Below are 15,629 nucleotides of genomic sequence, written 5' to 3'. Positions count from 1 at the left end.
GCCAACACACCATGCTCAAAGCCAGACTCCTGTGCTTCCTCCTCCCTCCCATTCATCTCTTCCACCTGTCTTCCTTCTTCCTATTAACTGGCACCTTTTTTCGCAGGAACCCAGAAAGGAAACTTCTCAGAAACCTGTAGCTCACTTTATCCACATTCCCACTGCCAAATATTCAGTTAATTTTCATCTTCTGGTGATTTTTCTAAAGGATTTTGTTAAATCCCTTCTGTTGCCACTGACCTCATCCCAGTTCACATCCTTTACACCCATCACCTGGACTTGCAGAATCACCATGAAGTGGTCTTCTTGCCCTTGATTACTTTGATCTACCTACTAGATGTTCCACTGGGTGAAGGGTCAAAATTTCAGCCCACTGAAGTCACTTTGAGCCTCCATTCTATCAACCATTATATTAGCTATCTTCCCAGCATTGAGTCATCCACAAATTTGAGGAAATGGCTTTATATCTTGTCCAAATATCTGATAAAAGTGGGCTGAACCAAGTACAAGGCTCTGATTACAAATCTCTTTCCAAGGAAACCCAGAGCTTATCAATTGACTAAAGAAAGAATTTTTAAAAACTTAGTGTTGGATGATTTTCATTTACACCTTATAACAATCACTGGCAGTGGGTATTGTTACCCCAACTTTAAAGATTTCTGAAACTGAAGTCAAAAATGGCTAGGTAACTTGTGAAAAGCCTAACAGCTATTTAATAGTATTTTTCACCTTAAACCTGTCTGTTGGTTCCAGAGTTCATGATTTTCCCAACACATAGTTGGAATCTTACACAGGCCTTTACCTTCTCAATGATAAAACACAGCCCTTTTAATCTGTATCAGAGACTTTTCACATCCTAACTCTGAACCTACCTTTGTAAAAGTAGACCACTCTATGTGTTGAAGTTCATAAGAAATTTCATGTTTTCTATTCCATTTAATTCTCCTATGAGGTAGGTACTAAATTTATGCCCATTTTACAGATTCAGAAAATGATGGAGAGATTAAAACTAATGAATCTGTAATTAGAAATCAGCATTATTTTTAAAAATAGCTTAATAAAGTTCACTTATCCAGTAAGCAGCAAAGCTTGATCAAACCAGGCCTGCCTGACTACAGAGATAATTAGGAGGTAGAATGGAGAGGAATTTCCACTCGTACAATCAACGAATGTACATTTATTGAGTACCTTTGTCAAAGGCTCAATATTGCACAAGGGATGAAAGTTAAAGAAATGAAAACCAACAAAGTTCCTGTCCTTGGCTTCACACTCAACCAGAATAGACAAACATTAAAATGGAAGGCTGCTGGTATAGTGAGGACTGGGAAGGATAAACCTCCAGCGCTAAGAAACTATCAGCGGGAGGTGAGGATTCTGTGGTAAGTGGGTTGGAAAAGGCTGTATTCATTATGAGGGAGAACAAAGGAGAAATCAGTTTGGAAAAAGATTAAGTTCCTTTTGGGATTCAAGTTTTGAGGTGTCATGCAGACAGCTGGATATCCAACTCTGAAGCTCAGGAGTAAGAAGTGTGCTGCGGACAAGTTTGGAATTATCAATGTAAGTATTCAACTCATGGAATTGAGAAACCCCAACATATATGTGGGATAGATAAGAAAAGTGAAGGTCTCAAAGGAGATCCTGCTGGCTAATACTCTTCTGTGAACAGCCTTCTAAAGGTGCTCTACCTCTTCCCAAGAAAGACTTTTCCATCCTTTCCACCAACCCACACCTGTACTCTGCATCAGAAATCTCCCTATCCTGGTCTATCCATTTAACACCCACTAGGGACAAAGATTTCTTGGTAAGGACATTGAAACTTTAAGGTATTTATACCAACTCCCTAAATGGACCAAAAAGTCTTGATAGCAAATTCTGAGTATCAAATTAGGAACATAATAAAGGTCTTCATCACAGAGTCAATCAAAGTTCTTAACTCTAAAGAGAGTAACAAGCAATAAATCAATAGTTGAGCATTTATGCAAACTAGTTACTCCAGATGACCTGACTGGCTTCCTTAATACAACAGCATCCTGCAACCTTGCATTCTCTCAAATTTTTCTCTGAGCCTTTGTACCACATAGAAGTGGTCACAAAGTGAATGAGTATTCTCTGCCCCTCTGAGTGCACTCTAGTCTTAGTCTTTGGAGTGTACTGCCTCAGTCCCAGCAGTCCTTATGTCCAAAATTCTTCAAATTGAAAAGAAAATTCTTCAGAAAGAAAAAATGAGAATGGAAATGTTTTGCTAAAGAAAACAACAAATAGAAGCAATCAAAGCTTCTTTTCTCATGAATCGTTAGTTTTAATCAAGCTCCTTCAGCAAAATACTGTCAAAATTTACAATCTATAAGTGATTCTTCTTTTTATGTTTTATAATGCTCTTCCACAGATAAATAAATATGAGAAAAACTGAGAAAGGGAGAGAATTAGCAATATCTGGTTTCACAAATTATAGAAATGGACAAGTCCTCACGTACATTATCATTGGACTCAGGTAAGTTCAGTGGGGCAGTAGCTGTGGGAATCTTGCTCACCAGATCCCCATCAGCCAGGATAGAGCCTGACACACAGAAGTGACCCAAAATAACAGCTGAATGGATGAGTATCAAGGAGATGCTGAATGAGGGGTGATGTGTAAATTGCAAGGATGTGAAGGCTGAGGTGAAAAGGCAACCAACCAGCTCCTTACATCTTCGGATCAAATTCTTCTCAACTTCTCCACAAAGAAACTCCCAGAGAAGCTAAGTGTCTGGGTTATTTTCTTGGACATATAAGCACTGCCACATATAAACAGAAATATTTTTTTGTACTGGGAATCGAACTCACGACCTCTCGCTTGCCAGGCGGGCACTGTACCACTGAGCTACATCCCTGGCCCATAAACAGAATATTTGCCATTTAATTTTTTAAAATTTTGTAACTGATTTCTCTTTTCTTTTCTGTATATCTTTTGTTTTTGTGGGTTCCTTTGTTTGTTTAGTTCTGGGGATCAGGGACTCAAGCATGCTAGGCACTGCCTCTAGGCTAGATCCCAGGCCTTTTTAAAAATTTTATTTTGAGACAGGTCTGGCTAAATTTCCCAGGCTGGCCTCAAATTAACAGTCCTTCTACCTCAGCCTCCTGCATAGCTGGGATTACAGGCATGTACTACCACACCCAACAGAACACTGTTGTTGTTATTAAATCTTTCACTTAAACCATAACTTAATGTTAAAACTGCCTACTAGATTCCAAGGTAATGCTGCACCCCCAGCTTTGTCTTTCAGGCTTACTGCCCTACTCTTTAACATTTTTTCACTCCAGAATAGGAGGCCTACACTCTGTGCCTCAAAGATGGTACCTAACCAGTAGTTCTACTCCTCACTGTCTTATAAAGAGCAAAAAGAAAAAAAGGCCCCATTAAAAAGAGAGAAAAAGGCATTTCACTTTCATCTCATAAGAAGGCAAATTTGGAGGCTACCCTTGACTAACACCAAAACTTCTTCCAAGAGCATTGGCTCCAGTTAACCAGTCCATAGTAAGTAATTTATTCTCCCGACTACCTCCCACAGAAACCCTGTCACTTAGAAAATCACCAGGGATCTCGTGGAATTAATCTATGTGCACCGAGGAGCACCAGGCTAACTTTAATTCTGACCTGGACAACTACAGCTAAAATAGAGCTATTTTTATTTAAGTCCAAAGTAAAATCTAAAGATGGTCTGGATTAATATCTTTATCTTCAAGACATGATTCATTAACAAAATGATAACAAACTGGCACAGCGAGATTGCAAACAGTTTAATACAGCAGTAGGTGAAATGTGAAAAACATCCATCATCTCAAAGATGACCTTTTTGGCATTTGAAAAAATTCAACTCCTTTCACTTTTTAAAAACCAGGAATACAAAACCACCTCCTCTAAGTAAATTAACCTATTTTAAACCAAAAGCCAACAATAACTCACTAGTAAATACAAGAAGCATTTCCATTAAAATCAAGAATAAAACGGAGGCCTACCTATTACCCTTGTCCTTGGTTATTACTTGCTCTGAAATGTCTGATTTAAAAGAGAAATAATTATTATTTGTGTATAATATAATTCTCTACCTACAAGAATCAGGAGAATCTACTAGAAAATTAAGTAAAAAAACATATAAAACATTTCAAAAACTAACTTTAAAAGGTAGGATTAATATGAAGAATTCTATAAAACTTGACTGAAAGATATAAAAACATTTGAGTAAATTAAGAAACATACTAGGATGGAAAGACTAAATGTTGTAAATATATTAATTCTTCATGAATTAATATATGTGTATTACAATCCCAACCAGAATTTCAATGGATTTTTGAGATTTTTACAAAATGTAAAATTTAATTTGCAAGAATAAGCAAGGAGGTAAGTAAATTAAATAAGTACAATGAAATAGAATTTTCCCTATGAGATATTGTTAGAAGGATAACACAACTAGAACTGTGTGGTGCTCACTCAAGAATTAACAGATATCTTAGTCCCAAACTGACTTTAAAATGTACAATATGTGCTTAGAAATAATCTAGGATTATTCAATAAACAATACAAGAAAATTATCAATGTATTTGGAAAGCAATGTTGGTCTTCAACTGATAATATACATGTACAAAACTAATTCTAAATATGAAGTAGAATGTTACTACAACCCTAAAAGGCTGAAAATAATCAAAGAACATAAAGACTACAAATCTAAAGGTCATGGAAGTAAACATTAGACAAAAATTTAAATTCTTCTGCACATTAAAAAACATGATATAGGGCTGGGGATTTAGCTCAGTGGTTTCACCACCTGCTGCGCAAGTGCAAGGACCTGAGTTTGATCCCCAGTACCAAAAAAAAAAAAAAAAAAAAAAGAACTGTGAAATACTAATTAAATTGTCTTTTAAAAAATGTATATCATGCTTTTTGTTGTTGTTGGGTTTTTTTTGGTACCAGGGATCGAACTCGGGTCCTTGCACTTGCGCAGCAGGTGGCAAAACCACTGAGCTAAATCCCCAGCCCAATTAGTATTGACATGTAGTATCCCATAATAGGGATAAACACAATCCACTTAATTATGATAAACCATGTTAGGTGAACAAATTATAAAACAAGACAGCATTTCTCCAATTTGGGAAAAAACCAAGCATGGAGTGGGGGAACAACTAGAAAACTACATATCAAATTTATTCTAGATGGTAGAATTGTGGGTGATGTTTTACAACTTTTCCTTTATCATCCTTTTTTCAATTTCCCAATTATCCAAAATTAACTTGTATTATTTAGTGATCAGGAAAAATGCTAGGAAAAAAAGCATCAAATGACAAAGATAGGAAAATACTTACCAAAAGTATGATTAAAAATTGTTTATATTTATCTTTAATTCATTGAGGTCTCAATTTTAAAAAAAAAGAAAACTAAAGACAAGTGGACAAAGAACATAATTGACCAAGAAAAAGCAAATTAATGACATACAAAAATGTTTTTTACTACTATTACTCAAAGAAATGCACTTTCAAAGTATGAGAAATGCCAAGTTTTGCTTATCAAACTAGTAAAGAGAAAAATAAGACAGATACCACAAAAGCAGTAGCTCTCACCAGGACACTATTTGGAAAAACCACTCTGATGTATGATTAGAAATACAAATTAGTACAGTATTTTTGGAGGGTATTTTTGACAACACTTATCAGAAGCCTCTGAAAAGAAAGGCACCCTTTATGTCAGTAATCCCCTTCTAGTACTCTGTGCTAAAGAATTAGAAGCTGGGTGCAGTTGTGTGTACCTGTAGTCTCAACTATTCAGGAGGCTGAGACAGAAAAATCACTTGAGCCCAGGAGTTTGAGATGTTTCAGCAATAGCAATATGCCCATAAGGGATGGAGGAAAGAACTAAGAGATCTGGACAATAGAGAGGTATTTAATAGAAAAAAAAAAAATCTAAGAGCAAAGGCAAGGGTAGGCCCTCTACGGAGTTACACAAAGAATAGGAAAACCATAAAATCAAAGCTTGGAAACATTAAATAGCTTGGGAACCACTTCATGGTGGAATGTGAAGCAAAGAATTCTGGATTCAAAATTTTATATGCTTTTATGCTACAAAGCTCAAATTTGCTTAAAAATCTAAAGTCGCAATTTTATATCTCTCCCAGCTAGGAAGCTTTGGACAAACCCTTTACTCTCCCAGGAGACTAGTTCCTTCAACCCTCAAAACAAGAGAGCCAAGTTTGGACCACTTTTCCTTTCTAGCTGTCAGTTCTAGTTACTGGATGACACAGACGATAATAAAAATATTAGTAAATCATAAACAGATGTGTAATGTCTACATTAATCAGTAAAAGATAAAATACAGAATTTTAGTTGTTAAAATTGTCGGTTTTAGGGGCTGGGGATTTAGCTCATTGGTTCCGCCACCTGCCTCACAAGCGCAAGGACCTGAGTTCAATCCCCGGTACCAAAAAAGATCCCATAAAATTGTGGGTTTTTTAAAACAATATCTCCTAAGGAGGTGACATATTTTAGAACTGACTGCTTAGTGATAGTCCTTTAGAAATACACAGCATGGCTAAAAATAAGCGCACTGTCTCTTATCCTCTGTGACTAATTTGATCTGGGTTTGCTGGTCTGAGACGGGAATACCCTTCACCTGTTGCATGACTTGGTGGTGGAAAAGCCCATGCTATTCCCAGTAAGCAGAGAGCAGTCAAAAGCCTAGACACGAGAGATGCCACCAGAGAACACAGAAGGTTGTCTAACTGCCATATTGCCCTGACAGCCCTGGAAATTCATTTTTGGAGTTATTTTTTGCAAATGTATGTAGCTTTCACCAATAGCTCAAGAAGTTTATCTTCTTTAAGAGTCTTTCACAGCTACCTCTATCTTTACCAGTGCCTACCACTGTGAATTGTAAAACTATGCCCACATCACAACTGAAAGAAAAACCTCAAGTACAGTAAACCAGGCAGAGTTAGGGATGAACTAGCCTATAGAGAAGCAAATCAGCTGAGACCCCAAGCTCTACCCTGTCTTCCAAATTCACTGGGGCAGGGGTCCACCCCACAAGTAAATTCACTTCTGTGAAATTTATCCACATCTCTAAGACTGACAAAATAGGCTAACAGAGAGCAGTTCAGTTTTTCCAGGCAAACATTTCACAGGTGAAAATATGTTCACCAATGAAATCTGAGTTCATGTTATGTATAACAACAAAGGAATTGAAACTTTCTTTAGAAATGACAGTAACTTGAAGCAGCTCCAGTGATATCCAAATTAAACTGTTATATGATATTTTAATCCTAGACTTATATAGCATATACTTGGTCATATGTTTTTCCCAAAAGATTTTTTTTCCATTCCCTGGATTTTCCATAGTCAGTAGTATTATATAGTTTAGACCTAAAATGAAATCATCAAAACAGTCTCTCCTTGCTCGTGCCTCTTCTTTAATTCTGAATACAGCAGCCTTACTGTTTTATTATTGTAACATAACCATTCCTACCAAGCAATAAAAATATACAAATGTTAGCTGAGTTCTGTTAGAACTCTGGTTTTGGGTGCACCCACAGTTAGCCCCTTGGAAGAAAGCCTTTTACTATTTTTAATACATGAAGCACATTTCACAGAGGATACTACACAGCCACAGGGCCAGCAGCAATGCCACCACAAGTAGTCTGAGATAACAGATTTTGGTCAGAGAGGACTGATACTGACTCTGGCCAGTACTGTCTAACAGCACTGTCAAGATTAGCCACCTTGTTTATGTTTTGTTTTTTCCACAGGTACTTTCCTCCTCCACTCAAGCAAGTGGACTATTGCTCACTGCTTCAAGGGAGAATATTAAGAGTGGAAACAGATCTGAGTCTTTTTAGCTTTTTTTTGTTTTCAAAACTTATGCCCTAAGGGTGGAGGAGAAAGGAGTATTAAGTTTGTATTACATTATAAATTTGAAGTAGCAGCAGGGGGAGACTTAGAGCTTCACTCTGCCTCTCACATACTAGCTGAGGGGCAGAAAAGGAAAGAAATGCCCTCTAGGCTCTGAAAGCAGAAGGGACTCTGTTTCTAGCAGGTGCCCAGGAAACCTCAGAGAAGCAAAGCTACTGAGAGGCAATGCAGTGTCACTGTACCCAAAGTCACCTGTGATCAGTGACAATGGGCACTTGAGTGGCAGCCAGGCAAGGAGAGCAGATCTCCAGCTATAACTACCCAGGAAGCAGGGGAGGGGAACCTCATGAAGAGATGGGTCTAAATTCTTTTTCTGCAACGCCACTGGGAGACTCAGTAACAACAAAAATGATCACTGTGTCTAGGATTTATTTGGTTCTTATGTTAGGTACTGTTCTAAGCCCTTTACATGAATTACCTCATTTAATTCTCACAACCTATTAGACAAGTACATTTATTACCTCTACATTATGTAGTTGAGGGTGCTTATGCCAGGTATTTGGGACATGATCACACGAACTATTAGTGGAAGCAGGATGTAAATAAACCCAAGCAACCTGACTCTAGACCCCACATTGTAAAATGAAATTAGGGAAAATCCAGAGTTATATTTCTTATACATTCAAGTCTGAACTAATAGCCCTTCATTTAATGCCTTAAATTTGGATGTAACTTCTCCAACTACCCCCTCTCTGTCTTTCTAACAATGGAAGATTTTCCTTTCGTGCAAAATCTAAGGTAAAGCCCCAATATATAAAATGAATACAATCAGGGCTACTCAGAAGCAGCAGAGTCCTCATCATGAGTATCTCCTTTACCCTGCTAAGGCCCCAAACCCTCCTGGAACAGTTTGAAAACTCCTGGTCCAAACCAGTACCACTGGGAATTATGTGCTTAAGAGATGAAAGCGGCCCAGCTAAAACACCAACAACCATGGCAAAATCAAAGGGAAAAGGTAGAACTACCCCTACTTGCTGGCACAGAGGGCCCTGACCATCCAATCCCACTCTGTCACTAACCAGAGGGGCCAAAAGGAGGTGGAATTCAGACCTGGAGGGAGAGTCAGGAATGAGGCAAATCCAATAAACAGGCAGAGATGGGAAGCAGAGCCAATAGGACACCAGGGCCAGTGGTCTGTGGTGAGCAAGGGAGGTGCTACAGGAACAGAGATGGGAGCAAGAGGCTGGCTCAGGCACTGGCCCCCAGCCAGAGCCCCCTTTGCAAACTGCCCACAAGCACTGTGCCATAGGAGTAACAAGAACTCACCAGTACTTCAATAACCAATATTTTGGGTGGAAAAACCAAAGAATAACTATTCTGCTCCTCTTACCAATTCAAATGGTGTCTTTCCTTACGTACTGAACATAGCACTCAGTGACTGATGTTGTCAGGCTCATCAGAAACCCTGCCTTTGGGAAGAGTTTGGGTTCACAGTGAAGTACACCAGGCTGCCTACGCTTGTATCATCCCAGTGCTACCATATATTGGCTGTGGAACCTCAGGTAAGTTACTTAACCTGTCAGTGCCTTTGGTCCTCATATGCAGTACACAGATTATAAAAGTAGTAACCTCAGAAAGTGACTGTGGGAACCAAACAAGTTAATGCACATAAAGTACTTAGGACAAAGTACCTAGGACAAAATTCTTGCTAAATGCTGGCTTACTGTTCTCTTTGGAGCCGGGGATTTAGCTCAATGGCACTGCACCTGCCTCACCAAAAAAATAAATAAAACTGTTTTCTCACTTTGGTAAGTCTTAATTTCACTCTTTACAGGTTTATTGTTTCTCTTCTATGCTATATTTGTTTCCTATGGCTGCTGTGATAATTATCACAAGCTTTGTGATTTAAATAACACACATATTTGTTATCTTACTGTCCTGAAAATCAGAAGTCTAAAATGGATTGGTAGAGCTGGTTCTTTCTTTCTGGAGCATGTAGGAATGAGTCCAATTTCTTGCTTTTCTGCCTTTTGGGAGAAGGGCAGTCCTGGGTATCAAACCCAGGGCCTCATGCATACTAGGCAAGTGCTCTACTACTGAGCTACATCCCTAGCAGGCTGGCTATATTCCCTGACCTCTTCTTCCATTACTAGGACCTCTCAGTATTGACTATGATCCTCCTGTCTCTCTCTTATAAAGACTCTGTGATTAAACTGGACCCACTCAGATCCAGCATACCCTCCTATCTTAAAACCCTTAATTTAATCACCTCTGCAAAGTCCTTTTAGATATGTAATATAACATATTCACAGGTTCCAGGGATTCAGACTTGAACAACTTTGAGAGGCTACTATTTGGCCTACCACATACAACTACCCAGAGCCTAAAATTGCAGACTTGAAAGACTTGGGTAAGCCCATTAGAAAGAAACAATATTAGCAGCTAACTTTTAGAGTGTAGTGGACCTTCAAGCTACGACCAGCCTGATGTATGAACAATCTGGGTTAATTAGGTTAATGGAAGATTCATCTACCTCTTGTTATCTATACCATGTACCCAGGTAAACATCTAGATCTTGGCTGTACTGACTTACAACCAACTTGGGTTACAATCAGCCCTCGGGATCTGATCGAGTTTGCAAGCCAAGGGTCCACTGTACTGTACTCAGTATGTGCTTGGCACTATGGAAAGTACTTTAGGTATGTTATCTCTGTCAGGCCTCATAGTAACCCTACAAAATTACTTCTACCATCTTACAAAATGGTTCTTTGTCCAAATTTGTAAAGCTAGTAGGTGGCAAAGCCTAAGTAAACCCAGATAAATTTGACTCTAAAGCTTTTCTATTTTACCAGTAAAGTGACTGGGCCCTATACTTTAAGGAGTGTTAGTTGGTGGGGAAGGGGTCGTGGGGCACCAAGACCATTAGGGGCCTTGAAGGCTGTACAAAAAAGGTATACATACATGGTCCCTGACCACAGAGAGACAGGGTCCTTCATGGCTTATGCTAAAAGGAATGCACAAATGGTAGAGCATCCAAAACATGTTCTCATACTCAAAGCAGAAACTTCGGTATTATCCAAGACCTTCTTCAAATGCAGACCTGAATCAAAAAGCCAAGGCCTGCTAATACATGGAGAGGAAAAGTGAAAAGTCCATTCTCTTCCTTAGAACAATCTTGTAGTTTCAGTCAATCTCCTAAAAAAGGAACTCATGCCTATGAATTCCTGGAGAGACTTCCAAGTGAGCCAGATTGATTGAGAACCTCTGCAATCATGCCAGGAAGAACCAGAACTCTGACAAGCCATCTGAATAGCCCCATCTGTAGCTCAACTTGGTTTACACGAGGAGAAACTTATCCCCTCTCCCTATAACTACAGTTATGAATATACAACTCCATGTGTCACAGGTTTCAACAGGACCCAGTGGCTCACCAGCGCCCACAATGAATGACCTTTTTCTACCAGTTTCTACACAGAGAATGAATGGCTCAAGACCAAGTGTGGTTGGCCAAGGGTGGAAAGGAGCAAGCTAAACAATTGTTAAGCATGCCTAGTCACAGCTTTCACAACCTCAACTGCTAAACAATTTAGCCATAGCCTTATCTGAAACTTTCCAATGAGCCTGGTTAAAGCTATTAGGTTTCACCCAGTCATTTGTTTTGAATCATGAGCCCAGAGGCAGATGCAGGACAGCATAGAAGTCAAGAGAATGGACTGTGGAACCAGTCTAAGTTGAATAAATCCTGGCTGTGGCACTTTCTTGCTATGACTTTATGCAAGTTACTTAACGTTCCAGTGCCTCAGTTTTCCCATCTTCAAAATGGATGTACAATGGAAGTCCATAGTCTCCATCTGAAACTGAAAAACCAACTATGATTCAAAAATATTTGGATTTTGTAATGGTCTTAAGAGGGTACATATACTATATATTGCAAAACAACCCCAATGGGATGTGAAACAAATCAAACATGCCCATTATATCTGAATTTAAAATGTATGAAAAGTTCCCACCATGAGAAAAAAGTAAAGACAAAACTATCATAACTTCACTCACATCATTTCAGATCAAGTTTTGGTACCAAACTTATAAAAGCCAGGGGTGTTCTTTTTTTGATTTGGTTTGGGTTTTTTTGTTGGTTTGTTTTGAAATACAGGTAAGGGATCAGATCTCTAGCACTAACTGCCTTATGTGGTAAGAATTAAATGAGTTAACAGAGCAAGTGTTTAGAATGGTGCCTGGCATGTAGGAAGCACTATGTGTTATCAATAATAGCTTCTACTATTTTCATCTAATAGACTCAACAGAAAACTGTAATCAGGAAACTTTAAATTTATGATTAAATTTGGGTTGGAAACCAGTTCACCTTGCAGATTAACAAGCATTAATGCTTTAGAACAATTTTCTAGAGCAGGACTTTCTGAGATGATGTAAATGTTCTATATCTGCACTGCCCAGGCTGGTAGCCACTGATGTAGCTATTTTTGAACATTTGAAAAATGGCTAGTTAATTTCATTTATTTTAATGTATTTAAATTTAAATAGCCCTAGGTAGCCTGTGGCTACCATACTAAACAGTGCAGCTGCAGAGGGCTGAGTTTCCAATCTCACTCAGGAAAACCTATATAGGCCATAACACAGCTAAATTATAATTAAATAACATCAGGCCCATGTTCTACATGCAAGAACCAGAAAGGATCACAAGATCCTGGAGACAGTTTTGTCTTCCTCCCCAAGACCATGACTGGCCCATGGCAAAATGCATCTTTGATACCTTCTTCCTCTTTTTCTATTCCTTATCCCCCTAATCTCCAACTCTCCCCTTCTGAAGCCACTGATGGGGGTCACAAGCTTCCCTAAACCCTATTAATTACCCAGCCCTCCTTCAGTGGCACCGTGCTACCTATGCACTTGCCTCCCCTCCACTCAAACTCCCACTTGCTCATTATCAAAGATCTCAACAAGATGTCAGGGGAAGAAAGCAACTTCATCAAACAAATTCACGCTCTCAGCTGTTTCCTCCTGCCCGCTCTGTCCTCTACCCTGAGTCTCCTTCTGAAACCAGAAGCTTTGAGCTTTTGTTGTTGTTCACAACAGAAGTAGCTCAGGCAGAGAGAGGAGGAGCCAGGACTGAAGCAGTAGTGTCCCACACAGGCTGCTTGTGGAAGGTAGGGACTGCCAACACACATATGTGCAGAACCACCTCACTCTACAAATCCATCCTCTTGCCCACTCATGGGAAACATCCCTTGCTTTCTGCTTAAAGACTCCTTACACCATGCTCAATCCTCTTCAATCTTCCTTTATTCATTTAGAAAATGATAAAAAACAATATACACATCAAATGAACTTTCTAAGTGTACAACAAAAGCCCAGAAAAATATGTAAGTACGAACAGTTGCAAACAGAAAAAGAAAAGCAACCACCTACACTGGAATCTAGCTTCACCACACACCACTTGAATATGGAATTTTTAATGACAGAAGTCAAATTTGGAGCACACCCAAAGAGCTTATGTTACCAGAAGGACTGGAAGAACATTCCCCAGTTCCATCTCACCTTTTACCTGGTCCCAACCCATGGACCGAAATGATCAGTGGGCATTCCTGGTAAAAAGAAATTATCCCAAGGGGCTCTAAATGAACAACAATGCTAATGTAAATATTACACATTTGTCTAAATCCCTTCAATTATATTATTTATCTTCTTCAAAGTAGAGATTTATATTGTAGATCCAAAGTCTTAACATTTAATACTGGCCCACAATTATTTCTAGAGAGTCTTCTAAATGTGAGCATTGTGCCAAGAAAGTCAGAGTAAATGCCTTCAGCAGGAAAAATAAGACATCTACATAAATAATTCACATTGGAGGTAGACAGCAAAAAGGCCTCTGAGGTAAAATGCTACAGTAATCAGAGCAGGGGAAAGTTGGCTGCTGCAGACTGGTCAGCATTTAGAGTGGTAAAAGCCGGGCAGAGGCAACAAAGCAGAGAAAAGGGCGTTCTTCAGAAAAGTATTCTCCAAGATCTGGCTGCATACAATAACCTTAGGACAATCCCCCTCTCCCTGCACTGACAACCAGGCACCTGCACAAGTTCTTATGAGGTCATCTGCAACCAATTCCCAAAACAGGCTTTCAACAATTCTCCTTAGTGGGGTCCACCATTCTTGGCTTTGGCTGTATGCACTCTGTGGCATGGCACCACCCTACTCCTACAGGCATTTCCTAAAAGAAACTCATGCAAACACATGAAAACTGAAGACAGCTCACTGACCTACAGGCAAATTCAGTACAATGCAACTGAAATTTCAAACTGTGAGCAATTAAATTTTTGTATGAAGCGAATCCTACTTAGCATTCATTCAGGGAACTCAAGATTTAAAATTATAACAATAGGGTTATGGGGCCAGGGATTTAGCTCAGTGGTTCCGGTGCCTGCCTCGAAAGCCCAAGGTCCCTCAATGCCCGGTACCAAAACAAAAAACAAACAAAAAAAAAACCAATAGGGTTAGGGATGTAGATTACTGTAGACACTAGCATGGTGTGTCAGGCCCTGGGTTCAATCCCCTGTACTGGAAAATAAAAAATGACGCTGATTAATCAGTAAAGGATGAATTTTTCCTACACTGAATAATTGAGTCAATTAAAGCAAGTTTTTCATGGCTTAAGGCAAAAGAAAAAACAACAAAAACAATTCAACAAATTTACATTCTGCACATAACACTGGCTTTGACCAAGATAAACATAGGGTTTTAAGGAAGAGATATAGCCATTCTTCTAGCTACCAGTTAGAGTTGGGCCAGTCCAATACTGTGTTTTCTAGGACTTGTAGATACATCTCTCCAGCAACAATCTCTTGAGCACTTTCCTTGAAATACTGTTGTTGGGTTCCATCACAAAAAGAGCTTTTTTTCTTTTTTTTTACTGGCCATTTGCCTTGTAGGCAACATGAAGTGGTGACCTGAGGCAGATATCAAAAGGCGAGAGTGGTCACCTCCAGCCCCTGCGACGGCTGTCGTGCCTTCCCTGGGGATCAGTTGCCTCCGTTCTCCCTCGGGGGCGTGAGGACACTAATCCGCCAGGTACTGGGGCCAGGCTGCCGCCCATGACGCGTCTACAACGCTCAGAGACAGCCAGCCTCGCTCAGCCCTCCAGCCCTCGGGGACCGCGCTACAGAGCCGCCTCTGTACCTTTCATCTTCTGGCCAGCCGCGCCGGCGTCCCCGAGTGGAGCGCGTCCCTCTGGGACCTGCCGTCCGCGCGCCCGTCGCTAGCGGCGTCGAGAGTCCCGGCTACTGCGTGTCGGCAGCGGAGTCGAAGCCCAGGAGCGCGCGAGAAAACAGGCAAGTGCGCTGGGGCAGAGCCCAGGCACCCACTCCCGCCGCGCCTTCCCGCCCTGTGCTCGCCGAGCTGTGCAAGCCGCCCGCCCCGAGCGAGAAGGGCGGTGGCGTCGGCCGCAGCAGGGCCCCCGCCCTGGGCCGGGCTTTCCCAGAACCCGCCCGCCCCGGTGAAAGGCCGCGAGCGCCGCCGCGGGCCTTCGGGAGGCCGGGGGAGCGGCTTGTGGTGGGCCCGCCCCCGCGTCCGCACTACCGCCCGGGGAAGGCTGGAGCAGAGGGCGGACCCCGCCACCACCCCGCCCTGGCCGCTGGAGGCGCGACCCCAGCCCAGCCCCTGGCCGAGACGCCCCACAGCCATTCTTCGGGTCCGGGCCCAGGAGCGAGCCTGCGACAGCGCTGCGGGGTCTTCCTGCTCCAGGGAGG

At 40.8% G+C, this 15,629-nt stretch overlaps 1 protein-coding gene across 1 annotated transcript in view; it reads right to left on the bottom strand.

Moving 5' to 3' along the window:
• The window catches only part of Plce1 (phospholipase C epsilon 1), a 376,383-nt gene extending 361,039 nt beyond the window's left edge, over window positions 1–15,344 (bottom strand). Inside the window, 1 exon segment of the mRNA XM_087184946.1 lies at window positions 15,061–15,344. The gene's annotated coding sequence lies outside the window, so the exon portion shown is untranslated.
• Between the last annotated feature and the right edge of the window lie 285 nt (window positions 15,345–15,629).

The sequence above is a fragment of the Heterocephalus glaber genome, unplaced genomic scaffold (genome assembly GCF_053883595.1).
Source record: "Heterocephalus glaber isolate CG9 unplaced genomic scaffold, H.glaber_assembly_v1.0 deba00001497, whole genome shotgun sequence".
NCBI classification, from domain to species: Eukaryota; Metazoa; Chordata; class Mammalia; order Rodentia; family Bathyergidae; genus Heterocephalus; species Heterocephalus glaber.
The sequence above is the reverse complement of the archived record's forward strand: the minus strand, read 5'-3'. Positions and strand labels throughout refer to the sequence as shown.